This window comes from Heterocephalus glaber, unplaced genomic scaffold (genome assembly GCF_053883595.1).
Source record: "Heterocephalus glaber isolate CG9 unplaced genomic scaffold, H.glaber_assembly_v1.0 deba00000071, whole genome shotgun sequence".
Lineage (NCBI taxonomy): Eukaryota > Metazoa > Chordata > Mammalia > Rodentia > Bathyergidae > Heterocephalus > Heterocephalus glaber.
This window is the reverse complement of record NW_028258137.1, coordinates 35,154,912-35,179,160: the sequence shown is the minus strand read 5'-3', so window position 1 is coordinate 35,179,160 and position 24,249 is coordinate 35,154,912. Positions and strand designations below refer to the sequence as shown.

Below are 24,249 nucleotides of genomic sequence, written 5' to 3'. Positions count from 1 at the left end.
AAGGAGGATTATGGTATCACAATCTATTCACCTGCTAATGGACATTTAGATGGTTTCCACCCTTTGACTACTGGGAATGATACTGCATGAACATGTGTATATAAATATTTGTTTGAGTCTTGCTTTCAACTCTTTTGGGTATATACTTGGGAGTGAAATTGCTGGGTCATATGATAATTCTATGTTTAACTTTATGAAGAGCTGCCAAACTATTTTCCATAGCAGCTGAACCATTTTACATTTCCACTAGCACCATTTGCGGGTTACAACTTCTCCATGTCCTCACCAACATTTGTTATTTTTCGTTTTTTAGGACATTGCCATACTAGTGGGTGTAAAGTGGTTTTATCTTATTATAATTTCTATTTGTATTTCCCTAATGACTACTGATGTTTATTTAACATCTTTTCATGTGCTTATTGGCCATTTGTATATTGTCTAAGTTACTTTCTTGTTGCTGGGACAAAATACCCGTAACCCACAAGTTAAAAAGGGAGGTTTATTTTGGCTCACAGATTGTAGAGGTTTCATAGTTGGCTGACTCCAAGGCGGTCATGGCAGAGAGATGTGGCAGAGCAGAAACAGTCCATGGCAGGATGGCAGGGTAGGCAGGAAGCAGAGCAGACCATCAAGGGAGAAAGATCTCTCTCTCTCTGTGTCTCTTTCACTCTTTCTCCCTCTCTCTCTCTCTTCCTCTCTTTGTCCTTCTCCAGACTACAGCCACATTGACTCAGCTTTTCCTACCAGGCTTCATCTCCCAACATCACACACAGCTATAAACCTATCAGTATCACACACCCATGATCCAGTTACCTCCCCAAAGCCCCACCAATGAGTGCATGAGGCTTTAGGGAACATGTTAGATATAAACCATAACATATACCTTCTATGGAAAAATATCTATTCAAGTCCTTTGTCCATTTTAAAATTGGATTTTTTTTTGGTTATTGAGTTGTAGTTCTTTATATATTCTGGATATCAGTCCCTTATCAAATATATAATTTGCAAATATTTTATTTCATTTTGTGTGTTATCTTTTTACTTTTGATAGTGTCTTTTGATGCACGTAAGATTTAATTTTAATGAAGTTGATTTTATCCAATTTTTATTCATGGCCTGTAGTTTTCTTTTAGTGGAATATTTAAGAAGCCATTGCAAAATTCAAGGTATGAGGATTTTCTACTGTATGTCCTTTTAACAGTTTTATGGTTTCAGTTTTCACATTTTGACATGAAAATTTTGTTCAGGTACTCAATCATTTGGTACTGGACATGCACATTAGAACATGTTGGTGCTGATTGGTTTGTGACTCACTACATTTTCCAGCCAAAACAATTTGTTTGGTACTTGTGCCTCCTGGAACCAATCAACAATTAGTACCAAGGTACCACTGTGTTCCATTTCTGTGACATCTATGGACCCCAGTTATTTTTTAAATACGTTTTTATTATGGAAAAACTTAAACATCTATAAGAGTAGGCAGGATATTTTAATGAACCCTCATGAATCATCAACTAGTCACAAAATTATGAACTCAAAGTCAACCATTGCCAAGGATTTACAGTGGACCCTTGACTTACAAACTCAATTCGTTCACGAGAGCTGGTTGTAATTCAAGTTGGTCGATTGAAGGCTCAGGCTCCTCTACACAGCCTTCAATTACAATTTTAGGCCACACTTTCTTCCAGGCAGGTTTCAGGCCAGGATTTCCCAGTTAACCTCACATAGGAAAGGATTGGGGATGTTCTTCCAGAACTCTTTGAGTTGAATCTGTATCTGAGACCATCTGGAAGCACTAGCAGCCAGCATTCAGGTCTTAACTCAAGACTTTGTTCATAAGTTAAAACTAAAATTCTGATCATAACCCAAGGATGTCAGGGTGGTCGTAACTTGAGGGTCCACTGTACTAAGAGCTGTGTGCACTGTGCTTCATGCATTGTTTCATCTCATTTTCATAATAGTTCTATAAGATAGGTATCAATATTCCCATTTCACAGGTGAAGAAATAGAAACTGAGTTTTGTAGTTTTCCTAAGGTCACACACAAGTTCTGGAACCAGGACCTGAACTTGTATCTATCTGAGTTCAGACTCATAACTGAAGCTGGTAGACAGAACAATCATCTTTCCTCAGAAGCTCATTTGACACTGACAGCAATCTGAATGCAGTAGAGATCATTAAGTTTCATTTAAATCTACTTATCATCCAATTAGGATTATTCTGATCCCATAATTCTCTGAAGGTAGATGGGAGATCCTGCGGCACATTCTGGCCAATCTGATATTTCATTACTGGGTTTAAGCAGTTAATTGTCAGTACTTCAGTCTACAGCTCTTTGCCTGCTGCCAAAACCCCTGCAAACTTATCCTGAGATACTGGTTATGGATGATAGCTTGGGAACCTCTGTGACCTCGGGTCTTGAGTGATGACTACTTCAACGAAGCACAGCCCTTTGCTGACCTTCATCATCCATATAAGGTGTTTAAGAAACAAACCTTTATTGTGACAAACCGCAGAGATTTTAGTCTTGTTTTTCCGCTACAGCATAACCTAGCCTATCCTGACAGGTAACTCAGGTTATCCAATGTTATAGATAAGGAATCTGAGCCTCAGGAGCTTGCCTAATGTCATATTTAGTTTAGAAATCCCTATTTCTACTCTCTTGTCCTACATTCTTTCCTATGAGCTACTGATAGAATGCATAGCTTTCTGCAAGGGACTAACCTGACATGCCAAGAGTCCTGATGTGTTGCCCAAAGGATCCTTTTTCTTAGATCTCTTGTCTCATAGTCCCTGTGCCTGAAAGCCTTCTATTAGACTACTTTTTTTTTTTTTTAAATGAAACTGGGGATTGAACCCAGGCCTTCAACCATGCTAGGAAAACACTCTACTACTGAGCAACAGTCCCATCCCTTTTAAAAAATATTATTTTGAGACAGTCTCTCCAAGGTGCCCAGGCTAGCCTTGAATTTGTGATCCTTCTGCCTCATCCTCCCCAGTAGCTGGGACATAGGCATGCACTACTATACTCAGCTAGGCCACATTTTCAAAGCATTATTTCTTATTATAGTGCAACTACATTTATTGTGAAGATGAGCTGGTGGTATGTGGGTGGATCCTGCTTTAGTTTAGGAGAGATCTCCCTGATCTTTGTCATGGTTTTAGGAAAAGGGGCTTTTCTTTTTTTTTTTTTTCAAAAGGGGCTTTTCTTGTTGTGTTTTATGAGAAAGAAAAATGTATGGTCTGGTGGTTCTATTCATGAGTTTTAGGTCAGGGAGACTCAAGTTAACTTGATTTTCAGTAATCAAGTTTTCATAGACTTTAGGCATGTCAATCTCTTTAAGCCTGAATTTCTTTCTTTTTTTTAAAGTAGGAAGATATTTATTTATTATTTATTATTATTATTATTTTTGGTACAGGGGATCGAACTCAGGACCTTGCACTTTCAAGGCAGGTGGTGGTACCACTGAGCTAAATCCCCAACAGGAAGATATTTATTGATAGGAAAGCTCCTGAGGGGCAGGAGGGGTCCCAAGTGGATAGCCAAAGACTCCACTTTACAGAGAAGTTTTTTAGGGTGAAACCCACGTGGGTACAACCATGAACATCCAATAAGGTTACAAGTATAGTTACTTAGGTAATGGTGGTCCAATTGGGAAGCAAGTTATATAGCAAATGAAAAACGATTTTCAGTAAGGGTAGGGGTCAGGGATATTTCCCGTGGAGAGGCTGGGTTAAGACCTTGACCCCTACCCAGGTGATTGATATCTATTTAGAATATCAATCACTGCTATTTATCCCCAGGGGAAGCACAAGTGTGTGCAGTTTCTTTTCCTTTACAATTCTGACCTTCAGTGAATGTGCCTTGGGCCACAATTGTTCTCCTGGGGAAGGCCCAGCCCTGTATAACCAATAAGCCTGAATTTCTTAGCTTTAAAATGAGGCCAATAAGAAAGAAGCTGAATTAAATTAAAAAGCACTTAGCACATGATTGAGTCCTAGTAAGCCACAGTAAAAGTTACTACTATTAGGGAACGACTGGATGTTTTAGTGGCAGGATTTTTATCTAATAGGTGACAAGGTTTAAGAACAGCACAGTGTTCAACATATGCAAATAAATAAATGTGTCAACAGAAGCAAGGACAAAAATCACATGATCATCTCAATAGATGCAAAAAAGCCTTTGACAAAATCCAACATCCATTCATGATAAAAAACAAAAAACGCTGAAGAAAATAGGTATAGAAGGACCTTATTTCAATTGGATAAAAGCCATTTATGACAAGCCTACAGCAGCATCAGGGGAAAAGCTGAAAGCTTTCCCTCTAAAATCAGGAACAAGACAAGGATGTCCACTATCACCACTTCTGTTCAATACAGTACTCAAAACATTAGCCAGAACAATCCAGGCAAGAGAAAAAAATAAAAGGGATATAGATAGAAAGGAAGAGGTCAAATTTTCATTTGTAGATGACATGATCCTCTACATAGAAGACCAAAAGGTTTCTACCAAAAGAATCCTAGAATTAATAATCAGATTCAGTAGTATAGCAGGATACAAAAACAACACTCAAAAATCAGTAGTGTTCCTTCACACCAATAATAAACTCACTGAGAGAGAAATTAGGAAAACAACAGCATCAAGAAAAATTAACTATTTAGGAGTTAACCTAACCAAGCCTCAACAATGAAAACTACAGTACTCTGAAAAAGGAGATGTAAGACTGTTGGCCTTACCAAACGCTCCGAGGAGCTGACTGCAGCGAAGAACACCCGGGAAGGAACACATTGGACAAGTTGGAAAGTAAAACAGACCTTTATTAGTCTGGCCAGACCGCACTCCCAAAGCAAAATAGCTTAGAGAGGCAACTGGCTCAGAGTCCGAGGCTGTTCTTATAGGGGGTTGAGGGGGAAGTTAACATATAGAATTAAAGAAAAAGGGACAAAGGTTAGTGGTCGACTGTCACGTATTGATGGTCAGCAGACATTTGCAGCTTGTTCTATAGATTGTGGTGTCCGGAACATCAGTTCCGGGCAAACAAGGAGTTGAGTAGTTTACTTTGGGACTTTAGGTCTGTTACAGATTTTATCTAGTGTCCCAAAACTAACAAGCATCTTTATCCATTAACTCACATTTAATCACAATGGGGCTGGAGAAAAGGAACAAAGGTTATGAAGTCCCACAGAGATTGGAGAGGACATCAGAAAATAGAAAGATATACCCTGTTCCTGGGTAGGCAGAACCAATATTGTCAAAATGGCTGTACAGTAAGTGCCCAAATTACAAACAAAATCTGTTCTGGGAGAATAAATGTAAGTCAGATTCGTTTGTAAGTCTGACAAAGTGAGACTTATATACCTTGGACACAAATATTCGATGTAAAGCATAAAAAAACCCAAACACACACAAATACTGTAATAAACTATTTTTACTTTTACCATCACCTTAAAATGATGGTACAGGCTGGGGATTTAGCTCAGTGGTTCCGGTGCCTGCCACTCAAGTGCAAGGTGCCGAGTTCAATCCCCGGTACCAAAAAAAAAAAAAAAATGGTAGTACAGTATAGTACAACTGTAAATAAATTATTTTGACTTTTAGAGTTACAAAACTATACACTATTGCACTGTATGATAAGCACACAGCAGCACAACTGTGACAATGTCTAGCAAAAACTTTATTTGCTAGTTTGATCTGTGATTTGTTTGCCTCTATGAATGTTTGTAATGTGAGGTCCTTTCATATCTATGAAAGATGACAACTCGAATGTTTTAAGACAGGGACTTACTGTATACAGATTTAATGTAATCCCTCATAGAACTAGAGAAAACAATCCTAAAATTCATATGGAATCAAAAGAGAATTAGAATAGTAAAAGCAATCCTGGGCAACAACAGCAAAGCAGGAAGCATCACAATCCTGGATTTGAAGTTATATTACAATGCTACAGTGATAAAAGCACCATGGTACTGGTACAAAAACAGACATGTGTATCAATGCAACACATAGAAGACTTAGAAACAACCCCAGGCAATTCTGCTCTCTGATTTTTGACAAAGGGGCCAAAAACATATGCTGGAAGAAATATGGTCTCTTTAACAAATGACACTGGAAAAACCAGCTATCCACATGCAGAATGAATCTAGACTCATCTCTTTCACTATATAAAAAACTAAAATCAAAATGGATCAAAGATCTAAATATTAAAACAGAAACACCTGATATGCTGGAAGATAAAATAGGTAAAACTCTTGAAGACAGAGGCATAGGCAAAGTCTTTCTGAAGAGAACCCCAGTTGAAAATAGAAATAACATCAAGAATCAATAAATGGGATCACATCAAATTAAAAAGCTTCTGCACAGCAAAGGAAACAACCAACAGTGTAAAAAAACAACCTATAGAATGGGGGAAAAAATTGCCAGCTATTCCTTGGACAGAGAACTAATATCTAGAATATATAAAAAACTTAAAAAAATAAAAAACAACCCCCCCCCCCAAAAAACCTAGACCTCCAAAAACAAAAGACTCAATCAAAACATGGGCAACTGAAAAGAAGACACCTCTCTGAAGAAGTGTAAATGACTAATAAATATATAAAACAATGTTCAACACATCTGAGAAATGGAAATAAAAATAACACTGAGATTCCATCTTACTCCAGAAAAAATGGCTATGATCAAGAAATCAAATAATGACCGCTCCCAGCACAGAGGAGGAGGCTTATGGGCCAACGTATCACTGCTACTAGCAGCACACCCCCATCCCCCTTCTAAATGAGAAGACACATAAACAAGCTTTAAAACCAGACTTCCACATCAACTACAACAACCTCAAAGGAAAACAAGATGGAACACTCTGATACTCAAACACCTAGACTCCCTAAACTGGCAACAAAAGAGGATCTGGAAAAAATAAAATCAGAAATAATTTCTCAGATAATAGCAGATATTGTGCCCATACTGCAAGACATGATTAATAAATCTAGAGAGGACACAGGTAAAAAAATAGAGGAGCTGAGGAACATGATGGAATCACCAACATAGGAAACAATGGAAGCCATAAAACAGATGCAAACAGATTTCCAGGAGATTAAAAACTCCATTGAAAGTCTACATAGCAGAATGAGCCAAAGGGAGGACAGAATTTCAGATATAGAAGATAAGATTGCAATTAGTGACCAGGAAAAGAAAAATTGCTTTAAAATTGTAAGAGACCATGAGAAATCAATCCAGCAGCTGCAAGATGATGCAAAGAAGAATAATATAAGACTGATCAGAGTCAATGAAGAAACAGGAGAGAGTGCACATGACATAAAAAAACTGTTCACAGAAGTAATGACAGAAAACTTTCCAAGCAGGGGAAAAGAACTTGACATACAGATAAGTGAGGCTTATAGGACTCCAACTACCCTTGATAAAAAAAAAATCTACACATAGGTATATAATTGTTAAGATTCCAAAAACTCAACAGAAGAACAAAATTCTACATGTAGTTAGAAAAAAGAAACAAATCACATACAAAGGAAAGCCCATCAGAATCACAGCAGGCTTCTCAATGTAAACTCTCAAGGCGAGAAGAGCTTGGAGCGACTTATTCCAATCCCTAAAGGAAAACAGCCTCCAACCCAGATTGATGTACCCTGCAAAACTATCTTTCAAAATTGATGGAGAAATAAGATACTTTCATGACAAAGAGCACCTTAGGAACTTCATGAATAACAAACCAGCACTCCAAAAAATTTTAGACAATATCCTAGGAAAAGACAATGAGGATCACAACCCCAGGAAGCCCAGCAGAATGAATCCATTGGGCAAGACAAAAAATTAAATGCAAAGGGGGAGAATCCAACAAAAAGAAAAAGTCATGACAATGATAAATCAATATGGATCAGCTATAACCATCAATGTTAATGGTCTCAACTCACCAATCAAAAGAAATAGACTGGCAGAATGGGTCAAGAAGCAAGATCCAACAATATGCTGCATACAAGAAACACACTTAATTTAAAAAGAAACTCATAGACTGAAAGTTAAAGGGTGGAAAACAACACTCCATGCGACAGGAGCCTGAAAAAAAGTAGGAGTAGCTATCCTCTTTGCAGATCAAGTGGATTTCAAACCAACCTTGATTAAGGGAGACAAAGAAGGACACTATATCCTTATAAAGGGAACAATCTAAGAGGAAGAGATGACAATCATAAATATCTATGCACCAAACACTACTGGCCCAACCATATAAAACAAATACTAACGGATGTGAAAAACCAAATAAGCACTAATACAATAGTAGTGGGGGACCTCAATAATGCACTGTCACAAATAGATAGATCAACTAGATAAAAAATAAACAATGAAATACTAGAACTAAATCAAACTGTTGAACAAATGAACTTAACAGATGTTTACAGAGTGTTCCACCCCACAAAATCAGAATACACATTCTTTTCAGCTGCACACAGGTCGTTCTCTGAAATAGACCACATACTCGCTCATAGAACATGTTTAAGTAAGTGTAAAGGAATTGAAATTATTCCCATATATTATCAGACCATAGTGTGATGAAATTGGAGATCAAAAGCAAAAGAAGCTGCAAGAAATTCATAAACACATGGAAACTGAACAATACACTTCTGAATAACCAATGGGTCACAGAGGAAATTAAAGAAGAAATCATACAGCTCCTACAATTAAATGCCAATGCCAATACAACATATCGGAATCTATGGGACATAATGAAAGCAGTCTTATGATTCAAACTCATAGCAGTGAATACTCATATTAGGAAAACAGAGAGAGCCCAATTAAACAACCTGATGCGGAAGCTCAAGCTTCTATCAAAAGAAGAGCAGGATAAACCCAAAGCTCATAAAAGGGAGGAAATTATAAAGATCAGAGCAGAAATCAATGCAATGGAGACTAAGAGAATGATACAAAAAAATCAATGAAGCCAAGAGTTGGTTCTTCAAAAGAATAAAGAAAATTGACAAATCCTTGCCAACCTGATTAGAAAAAGGAAAAAAAAGGCCCAAATGCATGCAACTAGGAATGAAAAGGGTTAAATTACAACGGACCTAGCAGAAATCCAGAGGTTCATCAATATCTACTTCGAGAACCTATATGCCAATAAGATGGAAAACACAGACATTTAGGGAGGAACTACTGCCACTACTGTTTAAACTCTTCAATGAAATTGAAAAGGAACCAATACTCCCAAATTTATTCCTGGAAGCAAGCATCACCTTCATCCCCAAAGCAGAGAAAGACCCAACCAAAAAAGAGAACTACAGGCCAATCTCACTAATGAACATAGATGCAAAATTTCTTAATAAGATACTGACAGAAAGAATGCAGAAGATCATCAAGAAGATCATACACCCTCACCAAGAGGGATTCATCCCAGGGATGCAGGGATAGTTCAACATATGCAAATCAATCAATGTAATACACTGTATCAATAGAGCCAAGGACAAAAACCATATGACCATCTCAATAGATGCAGAAAAAGTATTTGACAGAATCCAACATGCATTTATGATAAAACTCCTACAAAAAATTGGAATAGATAGTCTCTCCCTCAATCTGATAAAAGCCATCTATGAAAAACCAACAGCCAATATCATACAAAATGGTCAAAACCTAAAATTCTTCACACTAAAATCAGGAACAAGACAAGGATGTCCACTATCACTACTCCTGTTCAATATAGTTTTGGAAACATTAGCACAGCAATTAGACAAGAGAAAGAAATAAAAGAAATAAAGTTAGGAAGTGAAGAAGTCAAGTTGTCATTATTTGCAGATGACATGATACTCTATATAGAAGACCCCACAAATGCCACCAAAAGTCTTCTAGACTCAATAACCAAATTCAGTAAAGTAGCTGGATACAAGGTCAACACACAAAAATCAATAGCTTTCCTGCACACAAACAACAGACTTGCTGAGAGAGAAATAGGGCAAACAATTCCTTTCACAATAGGATCCCAAAAAACTGAAATACCTAGGAATCAACCTAATGAAAGAAATCAAAGACCTCTTTTCTGAAAACTATAGCACTCTGAAAAGAGAGATTGAAGATGATACCAGAAAATGGAAAGACGTCCCTTGCTCCTGGGTAGGAAGGATCAACATAGTGAAAATGGCCATACTTCCAAAGCTGCTATATAGATTCAATGCAATCCCAATTGAAATCCCAATTGAAAGCATACTTCATGGACCTTGAGTAAACAATCCAAAAATTCATTTGGAACATGAAGAGACCCAGAATAGCAAAAGCAATTCTAGGTAACAGAGACATGGCAGGGGGTATCACAATCAGCAACTCAAAACTATTCTACACTGCTATTGTGATAAAAACAGCAGGGTACTGGCAAAGAAACAGACCTGAGGACCAGTGGAACTGATTAGAAGATGCAGAAACAACTCCAGACATACTTAGCCACCTCATCTTCCACAAAGGAGCCAAACACCCTCACTGGAGAAAAGATAGCTTCTTTAATAAATGATGCTGGAAAAATTGGGTTTCAACTTGCCAAAGATTAAAACTAAACCTATATCTCTCACCATGCACTAAACTAAAATCAAAATGGATTAAGGATCTAAATATTAAAATAGAAATGCTGAACTGGCTGGAACAGATGTTAGGTAGAACTCTTGAAGAAATTGGTGTAAGAAAAGATTTTATGAACAAAACCTCAGTTGCCCATGAACTAGCACAAGCAACCAACAAGTGGGATTTCTTCTTACTAAAAAGCTTCTGCATCAGGCCGGGATTTAGCTCAGCGGTTCCACCACCTGCCTCGCAAGCCAAGGACCCGAGTTCAATCCCTGGTACCAAAAAAACCAAAACAAAACAAAGCTTCTGCGTGCCTGCCTTGAAAGTGCAAGGTTCAGAGTTCAATCCTCAATACCCCCCCTCCCAAAAAAACTCAACAAACAGAAAACCTAAACAAAAAGCTTCTGCAAAGCAAGAGAAACCACCAACAGTGTGAAGAGACAACCCACAATGTGGGAAAAAATTTTCACTTGCTGTTCCTCAGACAAAGGTCTACTATCTAGAATCTATAAAGAATTTAAAAACATCGGATCTCCCAAATTTAAAGACACAATCCAAAAATGGGCCTCTGAAATGAGCAGACATTTCTCAGACAAAGAAGTAGAAATAGCAAATAAACATATCAAAAAATGTTTAACATCACTGATCTTTTGAGAGATGCAAATGAAAACAATGCTGAGATTCCACCTTACCCCAGAAAGAATGGCTGCTATCATGAAATCAACCAATAACAAATGCTAGTGGGGCTGTGGGGAAAGAGGAACCATGCTCCATGCTGGTGGGAGTGTAGACTGGTGCAACCACTGTGGAAATCAGTATGGAGATACCTCAAAGAACTAGGACTGGAAGTCCCATCTGACCCAGGTATTCCCTGGCTGGGTATCTTCCCCAAAGAATTAAAAGAATCATACCACAGTGATATATGTGCACCCAAGTTCATAGCAGCACAGTTTGTAATAGCTAAAAGTTGGAAACAGCCCAAATGCCCATCAACTGGAGACTGGATAAAGAAAATGTAGCTTTTTAAAATAAAATGGAGTACTACTCAGCCATAAAAATGAAAAATTTGAGACGTTTGTAGCTAAATGGATGCCCATTGAGGTGATACTCTTAAGTGAAATAAATAGGACACACATGTGTAAATACTGACTAGTTTCTCTAGTGTGAGAAACTGAAAGTGTAAATAAGGACTAAAAGGTATAATAGATAATGTGAAATAGGAAGAAAAGGGGCAAAGGGGAAGAGGAAGTGGGAGGTGTATGGGAAAGGAAAGAAGGGAATGGAATTCATATGAGAAAAAGAAAAAATGGAAACAAAGCCTTTGTAAATAGGGAGGGATGGAGGGGTTGAAGGGAGGTCAGGGGAAGGGGGAAAAAATAAGAACCAAGAGAGACTATGTAAAAGTGCAAATTTCCAATGATGAATGTCATTATATTGTTTACCTAACATGTACCAATAAAAAAAAAAGAAATCAAATAATATCAAATGCAAGCAAGGCTGCAAGGGAGGGAGAGAACCAAGAGAGTATGTAAAGGTGCATATCCCCATCACTGTCTCCTTTTTCCGAGAGTGCAGAAAAGAAAGCTCCTCTGGGATCATCCAAAATGCCAAGGGCAGGGGCTGGCAGCTTGGGCCATGCTGGGAGTGGGCTCTTTACTTTCAAAGTAATGCCACTGGCTTCCCGTGCACTGGTCTTGGGCACCTCTGGGGTCACTCTCCTGCTCCCTCAGAATCAAACCTGTGTGATCCCTTTTCACCAAGTCAGCTAAAAACTTTCTAATCTCTTTGCAAAGTGTCAAGTATCTTCCAGTGCCTTGAAAGGTGATTTTCTAAAAGCAGATCAAACAGTTTTGACATTTGCTGTAGAACCATTTAAAGTCCTACTCCTGGCCCACTGCTGGCCGTGGCATCGAATCTGGCTGCAGATAAAGGTTGGAGCAGCATGTCTTGTCACAGACATGAGGAGCCTGCTTGTGGGAGCCACATCCCAGAGCAAAATCTATCCTGTGAAAGTTAAGCTGCTGCTTTGTCCTGGCGGACCATTTATTCTTTCATGAAAGCCAGTCCATGGCCCCCACAGCTGAATTCTGCACACACATTTTAAAAATTTGCTGGAATTTGCAAAAACCCATCAGTGGCTCTGCTGCTTTTGGGTTTTTATGTTTAGCAAAATAATCCTACAGCTTCACCTTCAAAGGGCTCTCAGCATCACGCTGTCCCTGGCTCTATTCCGGCCTTCCAAAGTGGAGCTGAACAGTGCTAGGGGCTTGGGGTGGAGGCTTGTCCACTGGAGGCCTGCCAGCCAAGACTGCCAGCACTGGGATCCCCAATGCAGATGACTGTGGGACTCAGGCAAGGGAATGAATGTGCCAAGCAGGCTGGATGCAAACAGTAAGGAGTGTGGAAACTGAGGCAAACTGGCGACTGCCTGACACACAGAAATGGGGCAGGTGGCCTAATAATTGCCACTGTGTGGCAATGTGAGCTGCACACTGTCAGAGCTTTCCAATTTCCAAAAGAAACAAGACATTTGGCATTTTTAAGATGTGAGATTGCTCCATTTTTAAATGTTGGCCCAAATTCTCTTAAAATACCCTGCAAGCCAAACCAAGCATATCTGCCAGCTGAATCTTGCTTGCGGGGCAGCCAGTCTGCAATCTCTCATCTGGGGGCAGAGATAAGGAACAGGGAGGGCAGACGCACCCTTTTTCTTTAATCCCAGAGGTCATCCAGTTCAATGGCCTTATTTTACACATAAGGAAACTGAGGCCCATCACTCAGAGATCTCACTGATCTGTTTCCTCCACCTCCCATCTCCCTCTCCTAAGGTGTAAGACTAGAATGTCACTTGCTGAGATGTGAGACAAGGTGTGACATCTCCCAAGTCTTGTATTTTAATAACAGAAATCTAAAAGCCCTACAATTCAAAGAAACACCACTGTTCTTTTTTTTTTTTTATTTCTTGCATCATTGGGATTGAACCTGGTGCTTTTGTATTGAGCTATATCCCCGGCCCTTTTTTTAATTTTTTATTTTGATACAGAGTCATGCTAAGTCACTAAATTGCCCAGGCTGGGCTCAATTTAACCTTGCAATGCTCCTTCCTCAGCAGGAGGAAGGTGCTTCCCTGGGTGTTCAGCAGAACAAATCCAAGTGGCAAATATCCATCCAGAATCTGATCTGGCCTTGGTCAGAGCAGAAGCTGTTTGCCAGGAGGGTTGCATCCTCCCCTTCCCTATCCTGCTGCTTTGGAGGCAGATGGTCAGCGAGCCTTCTCCTCTGCCCCGGGCTCCCCCGTGTCCTCATCCTGCCCCCACATCTCCTCATGTGTGCTCTGTCAGAGCCCCAACCACCAAATTAGCCCTTTGTGATTTTATTTGTCTTTTATTGGCTCAAGCTGGATGTTGGAGATGGAGCCAGATGTGAGGCTGGGGGAGCACTTGAAAGGCCAGGTAATTAATTGGCAGCATCTGCCTTCACCTTCTTATCTTGACAGGCGGACACACAGGGCAGTGACCTGCGAGCTGGGCAGCAGCTGCCTGCTCCACATAAAACGAAGCAAAGGCCAAAGGGGAACGGTGCTCGGCCGGGAGTGCCACCATCTGTGTGTGTGTGTGTGTGTGTACACACATGTGCAAATGTGAGCACACTGAACATCACCCCACAGCCATTGCTCTCTGGCCCCCGACTCAGGAAGAACCATATGCCCACTTCTTAATATCTGGGGTGGGATTTGTATTATTTTTAAATTGAAGAGTAATTTCTGTATGGTGAAATGAGTGGATCTTAAGTCTACAGCTTGAGTCTTCGTAAATGAGTAGTTTTCACATAACCCTTCATGAAGATATGAAACATTGATTGTCCTCACCCTAGAAAGTTCCTTATGGTCCTTTCCAGTGAATCCTGCCCCCTCCCCTGCCCAGCCAACCACAGTTCTGGTGTCTATTGCCACAGAGTAGCTTCTGCCTGTTCTTATTTATCATGTAAATGGAGTCATAGATTATATCATCAAAGACTGTTATGCTTTTTTAGTCTAACTTATTTTGTGCAACATTACATTTTTGGAATCTCATTCTAGTTGCTCCATCCTTTGTATCCTGCATGTATTCCACTGTGTGACGACAGCACAATTTGTTTCTCCATTCTCTGGTTGCTATTTAGGAGGTTTCAGGTTTTGGCTATTTAAGTAGGATGTTGATTTTCTATGGTTATATCACAAATCATCATAAATTTGGTGGCTTAACAACACACATGGATTATCTCAGTTTCTGTGGGCTGGGTGTCCACACCTAGATGCACTGGGTCCTCTGCTCAGGGTGTTGCTAGGCTTAAATTAAGGTGTCAGCCGGGGCCATGATCTCGTCTGAGGCCTGGGGTCTTCTGCTAAGTTAACACAAGTGCTAGGAGTATTCAGTTTCTTGCCATTGCTTGACTGAGGCTTCCAGCTTCTACAGGTCATCTTCCATTCCCTGCTACCTACTCTTCTCCATAACAAGCCAGTGCTTCTTCCAGGCAGCAGGAGCACATCTGTTACTCCTCGCCAGCTCTCTGACCTCTGAATCTCTTTGAAAGAGCTCATTTGATTAGGTCAAGCCCATGCAGAATCATCTTTTTTTATTAGAGTCAACTTATTAGGGATCTTTAATTATATCTGCAAGATTTCCTCCACCTTTTTCATATGATGTAACCTAATCACAGGAATGATATCACATCATAGTCACACTCCAGGTGTGCTAGTCAACTTTCTAGCATTATAACAAATAGCTAACATATAAAAAGGAAAGGTTTATTTTGGCTCACAGTGTTGGAGATTGTCTTAGTTCCTTTTCTTGTTGAGACAAAATACCAAACACCCAAAGTTAAAAGAGGAAAGGCTTAGCTCACAGTTTGTAGAGGTTTCGGTCCATAGTTGGCTGGCGCTAAGGCAGAGGCGCATTGCAGAGGAGAAACAGTTCATGGCTAATAGAAGGAAGCAAAGCAGTGAAGTAGCAGGTAGCAAGCAACCACAGAAATTCTCTTTCTGTCTCATATTTTATCCAGGCCACTCACCCTTAGGGTGGGTAGCACTCACACCCAGGGTGGGGCATCCTTAATCCTGCCCAGAATATGCCAGACGAACCAGTGGACTAATTTAGTAACCACATACTCTTGTTCTGAACATCACACACTTAATCCCAGCTTCACAGACTGTAGATCCAGCCACCTTTGAAAAGCCTCACCTCGGGCTGGGGATTTAGCTCAGTGATTTTGTCACTTGCTGCACAAGTGCAAGGACCTGAGTTTGATCCCCGGTACCAAAAAAGAAAAAAAAGAAAAGCCTCACCTATGACTGCTTTGGGGAGACATCCAGATATAAGCCATAATATTCTGCCCCTGGCTCCCCAAAGACTCATGTACATCCCTTTATGGAAAGGCACTTAATTCATCTCTAAAAGTTGCCAAAGTCCTAGCATTGCTGAAAAGTTCAAGTCCAAAGTCTCCTCTGGGATTTCAGGCAAACTCTTAGCTGTACAAATTGAAAAGAAAGTTAAACACTTCCAACGTACAATGGCACAAGATAAACATTATCATTCTAAAAGGTACAAATAGGGGAATAGAAAGAAATGGGACCAAAGCAAGTCCAAAATCCAGTAGGGCAAACATTAAGTCCTGTAAATCCATGTCCAGCATCTGAGGCAGTCTGTGGCAAGATGTGAACTCCAAAGGGCTTTTGTGGCTCCACTTCTATGGCACTGTGTGGTTGCAGCTGTCAAGGATTCTCTTGGGACAGCTTTGCTCTCTCCTTGCAGTTCTCCTCAGAGGATCCATGTTCTTGGCTTCTCCAAACTTCTGGGGTCTCCATTGGACCTTTGGCTTCACACTCACAGCTTCATACACTGCCCTCTCAGGGGCACACTGCCTGGCCTCCCAGGCCTGAAATCTGGGTGGAAGCCTTCCTGGCTCCACAACACTTGCATTCTGCATGCACCTAAAACCAGTAGCACGTAGAGGATGCCAAGGTCTTCTGCCAGCTGGAGCAGTAGCCAGGCTTCCTTTTCTCTTGGTTGAAGGGGTCACATTCCTGGATCCCTGAGCACTTGGAACCCAATTCTGAGGAACAAATTCTCTAGGCTACCACCATTCTGGAACATAGAACTCTGGGGCTCTCTTCTCAAAGCAAATTCTTTCACCTTTGCAATCTTGAGGCTGCAAAGCCTGGAGTTTCTTGTGATTTTCCTCAGGCCATCTCTTCCATTGTCCTGTTCCTTCTCAGGAACCAAGTTCTCTTCTGCTCTATCTTTGTAGTTCACAGTTTTACTGGATATTCATTTCTGGCCAAAGAATGTTTTAACTCATCTTGATGGGCATTGCTCTTGATTCTCAACATAGATTTGGCTAAAAGCTTCCAAGAGTAACCATGCCACCACCTCAACACTAGACTATGAAATTTCCTCTGCAAGATTAATTAGTCTGCCACCCTTAATCTCAGTCTCAGGCAAAGTCTGGACTTGAGCAAAATGCAGACAAATATTCTGCCAAGGTATAACACATATAGTCTGAGTCCAACAGCTAATGCAGTCCTTCTTCCAAGCAGAAACTTCCTGAGCCTGGTCTTTACTGGCATCATTTCTATCAGCATTCTGGTCTCCTGAGTTCTGACTAGAATCTCCTATCAAGTGCAGCTAAAGGCATTTCAGGGCTGCTTCTTCAACCAGCATTTCCACATCTTTCCAAACTCTTCCCACAAGCCAGTTCCAAAGGCTCTTGAGCCACATGGCCAGATAATGTCCAGCAATGATCCCACTTTTCTGGTACCAAATTCTGTTTTAGTTACTTTTCTTATTGCTGAGACAAATACCTGATCCCAAAGTTAGAGGAGGAAAGATTTATTTTGGCTCACAGTTTGTAGAGGTTTAGTTCATAGTCAGCTGGCTCCAAGGCATGGTGGCATGGCAGAGGGGTATCACAGAGGAGAAATAGTCTATGGCAAGCAGGCAAGAGATAGCAAAGCAGCAAGCAGCAGCAAGTGACAAGTGGACCATCAGAGTGAGGCAGCCTTAATCCTAGCATTGCACCATGAATTGATCCTAGCAGCATGTACCCTAGATCCAGCCCCCTCTGAAAAGCCCTACCTATGACTACTTGAGGCTTTGGGGGGACATCTAGGTACAAGCCATAACAGAGGTTCTAGGGTTGGGGATTTAGCTCAGTGGTTCTGGAGCCTGCCTTGCAAGCACAAGGTCCCGAGTTCAATCCCCAGTACCAAAAAAAAAAAAAAAAAAGAGGTTTTAGTCCCCTGATTTTGGGACTGTGAAGGGATAACATATCAGTGGGAAGTGTGTAGCAGAGAAAAATTACTCACCCTGTGACTGAGAAGCGAAAATGAGGAGGAAGGAGGAGCAGGGATCTCACTAGCCCCTTTGAGAGAAGGGGCTCAGTGACTTGAAGATTGCTAAGAGGGTCCCACCTCTTATTAAAGAGTCCATGGCCACTCAATAGTGCCACATCTGGGGACTAAATTTTTAACACCTGAGCCCTTGGGGGACATTCTAGATCCAAGCTGTAACACCAGGTGTGTCCACCAGGGTATGAGAGTCTTGGTGGCCATTTTGGAATTCTATGTAACGCAAGTAAGATAAACATTCTGGAGCTATTTTGTCATTGAAGTGTGAACCTTTCAAAGAGGAAAGCATTTCCCATCAAGCCAAAATAATGTTATCCCACTTAAAATAAACAATTATTTCTAAATGTCCCTTTACACCTGGTCCATGTTTAAAATTTCTCAGTTGTCTCAATTGTGTGTTTTAACATGGCAGGATCTGGTCCAGGGCCACAGGCTGTTCTTGATACTGTGTCCCTCTGGTGCCTTTCATCTAGTACAGGTCCTTTGCTGTGGTTGGAACAAGGGAGTGGATCTGTCATCCTGCAGAAAATCCCAGGATCTAGATTTGCTGATTATTTCCCTTTCTCCCCATTAGGCTTGTTCCTTTATTCCCTGCACATCTTGTGAACTATAACAAATCTGAAGATTGATGGATTGCAGGTAAACATTTTGGGGCTGGAAAAAATCATGAGGGATTCTGAGAGCTTCCAATAACCTCACTTAGTGAGACACATGGTCCCCAGTTGTCCCAATGTTGCTTGTGCAAGACTCCTGAGTCAGGGCAGGTGTGATAGTTAATTGTGCCGTGTTTTCTTGACTTGGATAAGAACCACCTAGCAAATTAGTTAAGTTCTGGGTGTGCCAGTGGATAAGTGACATGTAGGCCACAAACCAAGGGGAGAAAATGCATGCCAGATGCTGGTGGCACCAACCAATGGGTTTATACCCTGGATGGAATAAAAAGGGAAAGAAAAAGAATCTGTGTCTGTCTCTGTCTCTCTCTCTGCCTCTGTCTTTCTCTCTCTCTCTCTCTGTCTCTCTCTCTCTCTCTGTCTCTCTCTCTCTCTCTCTGTCTCTCTCTCTCTCTCTCATTCTCTCTTGTTCTCTCTTTTTTGGAGGAGCTCTATTCTCCACCATTGCCTTTGGAAGTTGTTTTCTAGCAGAGACTCTTCAGCCTGCCAGTGCAGACTCTTCAGTCTTCTGACACAGACTTGCACAAGTGATTAAATGAGCTTCCAGGTCTTCAACCTTTGACTGCTACTGGATCATCCAGCTCTCCAGTATGCAAATGGAAATTTTGGATTCTTCCATCTCTGATTCTGAGGTCAGCTACTGGGTCTCTTCTGCTTCTGCTTCTGTAAGCCAACCTAATAAAACACTTGTATAATTATACATATATTTTATATTGATTCTGTTTCTCTAGTGAACCCTAACTAATACAGTGGGGATGGAATGACTCTCCTGTTTCTTCTCATAAGGCCAGAAAGAAGTCTGTGGGCTTTACTTCAGCACCATTCAAATGTCCATTTATGTAGTGACCATTTATCTATTAGTCTGTGTGAGTGTTTGTGTTCTCAAAATTCATATGTTGAGGGCCGGGGATTTAGCTCAGTGGTTCCGCTGCCTGCTTCGCAAGCACAAGGACCTGAGTTCAATCCCCAGCACCAAAAAAAAAAATTCATATGTTGATACTAATCCTCAGTGCAATAATGTTAAGAAGTGGGGCAGTCGTTAGGTCCTGGGGGCTCTTCCCTCACAAATGGGATTAATGCCCTTATAAAGAGGTCTACAGGAGATTCTTAGCTCCTTTTTGCCCTTGTTCCATCTGAGGAAGCAGCAAGAAGGTGACGTCTATGAGGAGTAGGCCTGCATTAGACACTGACTCTGCTGGTGCATTGATCTTGGACTACCTAGTCTCTTGAACTGTGAGCAATAAATCCTGCTGCTTATAAATTACCCAATCTAAGGTATTTTGTTACAGTTGATGGAATGGACTCAAACATGGTCTTAACACATCAATTGATAATTCTTGCCTGAATCAATGATTTTGTTAGGACCCCAGGTGAAATTTTGACCCATTATTTCTACTCTGCAAAACTAGAGTTTGGTCTTGAATCTGCCTGGATTTGGTCCCTGGGGGTCTGACTTCCCTTTTGGTCAGACCTTCCAGCTTAGATCCACTCCCACTAGGCCCAGGGCAGGTCCACCTATGACCACCAGTTGGAACTCAGGTCTACAGCAGCATTGCTTGACTAAAATCTCAAGAAGGCCAGATTCTATCACTGCTGAGTGTCTAGTCCCTGAGGCCACCCTTACAATGCTTCCATAGAGACAAACTGCTATATTTTGATGTGGTCTGTCCCCCAAGGATTCACATAATGGAGGCTTGGTCCGCAAAATGGAAATACTTTAAGAGCAGGGACCTAGTATAACACAAAGTGATTAGGTTCTCAAGTTTGTCCTCAGGTCAGAGTTCACGCAGTAGGCCGACTTGCAGCTGTGGTCTTGAGACCTCTCAGTGGGTCCTTTGACCAGTACCTGCCCCGGGGAGCAGCCTGCCTTGTTGTATTGATGCTCTTCCCTCTACCCAGTACTTCCACAGCTCTGCCTGCCTGCTTGCTGATATGGCCTCTCCAAGAGTCTATCTTGTTCCCAGGGGCCCCATCCTAATGAACTAGCATGCCAAGTTGAATCTGGAGATACTGCCACACAATGCTGGCACCACCACCCATTCATAAGGTGCCCATCAGATAGCAAACCCAAGGACACTTAGGTGAGTCTGGGTGCATGTTCATTCCCCCTCTACCCTGGCCACAATCCCAGAAAATGGCCCAGGGCCCTGATTCCAGGACAGCTGCCCCTCCTGCAGAGAAATCTGCCTTTAATTTAGCAGTTCTATTTCTGCTGCCTGGAAAAGTCTTAGTGGTACCAATGAAAGATCTCTTTTCTCCCCTGCTGGTTGACAAGTGAGAAATCTAGGGACTGCCTAGGAAGGAGGAGCTCTTTTTCCCTCTGATCCCCCCAAAAGTGACTTTTTCTTGGACAGGGCACCTGGCAGGAGGCTCTGGAGAGTTCTCCCTGGTGATTTGGAGAATGACAATATGGAAAGTCAGAGATGTGTCAGGCACCGTGCCTAGCATGCTACACAGGACCTCACTGTATCCTTATAGCCATCTAAGGTCTCGAGACCCATTCTAGTCCTGTGTTAGCACCCTCTCGCAAGGTCTTTGCCAGGGTGTTCAACTTGGTCATGGGAGAGTGCTCCCATATCAATGTATTGTCTGTCATCTGACCTCATGGCCTATTCTCTCCAATCCCCTTAATTCAGACTCCTCAGGATCCAATTCCACGTATCTTCTTCTGGCTCCTTTGGGGGATAATGATTCCCCTTACTTTGTAGGCCCAGCACCCTGGTCAGCTGGTGACTTGACCCTAATTATGTTCTGATGGTAAGGGGGACAGTCAGGATAAATCCTGAAGGGGCATGTGTGACCTTACATAGTAGAGGTTCCTATTCATTTGTGAGCAAGGGAGAGACTCTAAAAGAGGTCATTACCATACTCTTAAGTGAATTGAGTACACATGTTTAAATATTGCATTGTTTCTCTGGTGTGAGATACCGAAAGGGTAAAGAAGGACCAAAATGTATAATAGATATGGTAGAACAGGAAGAAAATGTTCAAATGAGAAGGGGAGCTAGGGAGGGGAGAAGAGGAAAGGAAGGGAGGGAAAAGAAAAAAAAGAGTATAGAATGGAAATAAAATGGAAACAAAGCTTTTGTAAATAAGGAGAGGAAGAGAGGGTAAAGGGAGGGGAGGGGAATGGGAAAAAAGAATATATCGTGTACAGGTACACATTCCCTATAATGAATATTATTATGTATATCTAAAATTTACCAATAAAATTAATTTTAAAAGATAAAAGAGGTTATTATTTCAGGGCCAAAGAATTCAGGAGGCTCAGAATTTCAAGATTCTTGGACACACTGACCCCATCCCAAGTATCAGGGTCTCCTTTCTCTCAAACAGAGAAATCTGGCACAAGCAGATTTGTTGGGATTGAAACTTCAACTTTCATTGGAATGCTGCTAGTTTTATAGTTAAGTTGAGCTTGACCCTGAGCTTTTTATGTCCTCTTGCTATAAGAGATGAGAGTCTTGTACTATATTTCCCTTTCAACTGTTGATCACCACCTTTGGCCTTCCATTGCCTTTCTCTCATGTATTTCCAGTGTTCATCAATACCTATTCATAGTACCACTTGAATGCCTGAGCTGTTCTACCAGTTGGTTTATTCTCCTCCACTCTTAGCCTACTCCAACTTGCCCCTAGTGAAAACTTTAACTATTGCACCATTTCCACATGCCAAGTGCTTTTTCACTCTACCTACCACCAGTGATAAGACTTCATTGCTGACTGTCCAGCAGAAGTCTTACTAGGGGCCTCAGTTGATCCTATGGGGCACTTTGCAGATGGGGAGAACCCTTCTGAGTTCTTTGTGTAAAGGCCACAGGTCTTGGCCTTTGTCTTACTGCACTGACCTGTCACTGGACAAGGGCTCCCCTGGGGAGGGTGTGTCACCTTAGGAAAGGCAGCTGTCTTCTAGTGAAGGCTCAGCTATAAGCCATTAGCAGCCAACACTGTTGGGAGACAGAGGAATTAGTAACTTTGACCCAAAGGGAAATCAAGGCAGCTCATAATAGCGTTCATTACAGACAAGTAAATTCCTTCCAGTATTCCCCTATTATAAAAATGCTGTAATGAACATCTTTGCACATCTCTCTTTATGCACACACAGCACTAATTCCCTATTTTGCATTCCATGCCATGTAAATAAAATATGACGTTTGTGCAACACACTGTGTGAACAGTGATGGGTGGGAAGTCCTTGAATTGCTTGTATTGGCATCTGGCAGGGGGACCAAGCTACTTCAGTTACCCTCTTGCCCTTATTGGTCCCTGAGGCTTGAGAGGATCAATATATTCATCCTACATAAGGGGGTTTGAACTCTGGATTTCAATATACCTAAAAAACAAACAAACTGTAGAATGTAGGTTATATGCATTTTTGGCTTTATTACATATTGAACATTTTTTCTATAAAACTAGAAGGAGTTGCTATTTCACACCATCCAGAATTTAACACTGTTCCTAACCTTATAGGTGTGGAAAACCATCTCATCTTAGTTCAAGCTGGTTGCAGATCTAAGGCAGATTTTGCTACCAGAGAAGTGGGGTCATTGCTATGACTATACCTGACCATGTAGTTCAAAAGCCTTTGGAACTGGCATGTGAGGGGAATGTGGAAAGGTTTGGTGATGTGGCCAAAGAAACCCTAGAATATTGTAAGCCAAGCTTGATTGGGAGATTCTTTTTAGAACTCAGAAGACCAGAATGCTGATAGAAATGTGAACTGTAAAAACTAAGCTCAGAAGGTTTCAGTTGGGAACAAGGATTCCATTGGCAGTTGGACTCAAGGCCATGTGTGTTATACTTTGACAGAAAATTTATCAGAGACTTTGAGGGAAACTGAGATTAAGGATGGCAAACTACTTAATCTGGTGAAAGATATTCAAGGCAACCCAATATTGAGGCTGTGGCATGGGTACTGCTGGTGGCTTTTAACCATATCTACCAGGAGAAGAGGGACCAAAAAGTAGAGTTGAATAATTTGAAAAATTTTGCTGGTGGCCAGAAGGGAAGCTTCTGTAAAATTGGAGCCGATAAGGGGCTGTAAAGTTGGAGCCTGTAAAATTTTGGCCAAGGAGACCTTGCTTGCTGAAAAGATTAACATTAAAAGGAAGCCAAGGGCTGGGGATTTAGCTCAGTGGTTCTGGTGCCTGCCTTGCAAGCGCAAGGTCCTGAGTTCGATCCCTGGTACCAAAAAAAAAAAAAAAGAAGCCAAGTATTTTACACAAGGACAATAGAAAAGATGCCTTGATTTTTCAGTTCATGAGGGTGATGATTGGGTGTTCACGCCATTTGTGGTATCCCTCCCTCAAACCTTGTTACAAGATTGGCACATTACCCATCTGACATGAGAAAAAAGATTCCTTGAGGACATCTGAGGACTCAGCAAGACCCCAACTTTAGCAGGTGAAGAGGTACAAAAGTAAAAGACTTTTCTTTTTTTTTTTTTGTACTGGGGCTTGAAAAAACTTTTCTTTGAGAAGAGTGCCCAGGGCAGGCATTACCCCTTTCTGTGAATTGCTTGAAGAAAAAAAAAACACCTAGGGAATCAGTTCATAGTGCTTCGCTATCTGGGCACTCAGAGTCTTCTGCAGTCATGACCCATGAGGACTTAGGCTACTGTTCAAGCTGGTGGTAGATCTTGGTA

General features: G+C 41.2%; 1 non-coding gene across 1 annotated transcript; it reads left to right on the top strand.

Annotated features, from left to right (window-relative positions):
• Positions 1 to 23,852: 23,852 nt before the first annotated feature.
• LOC147830688 (small nucleolar RNA U13) lies at positions 23,853 to 23,950 on the top strand. The gene has a single exon (XR_015449703.1). It is a non-coding gene; the product is annotated as a small nucleolar RNA U13 (small nucleolar RNA).
• Positions 23,951 to 24,249: the final 299 nt, after the last annotated feature.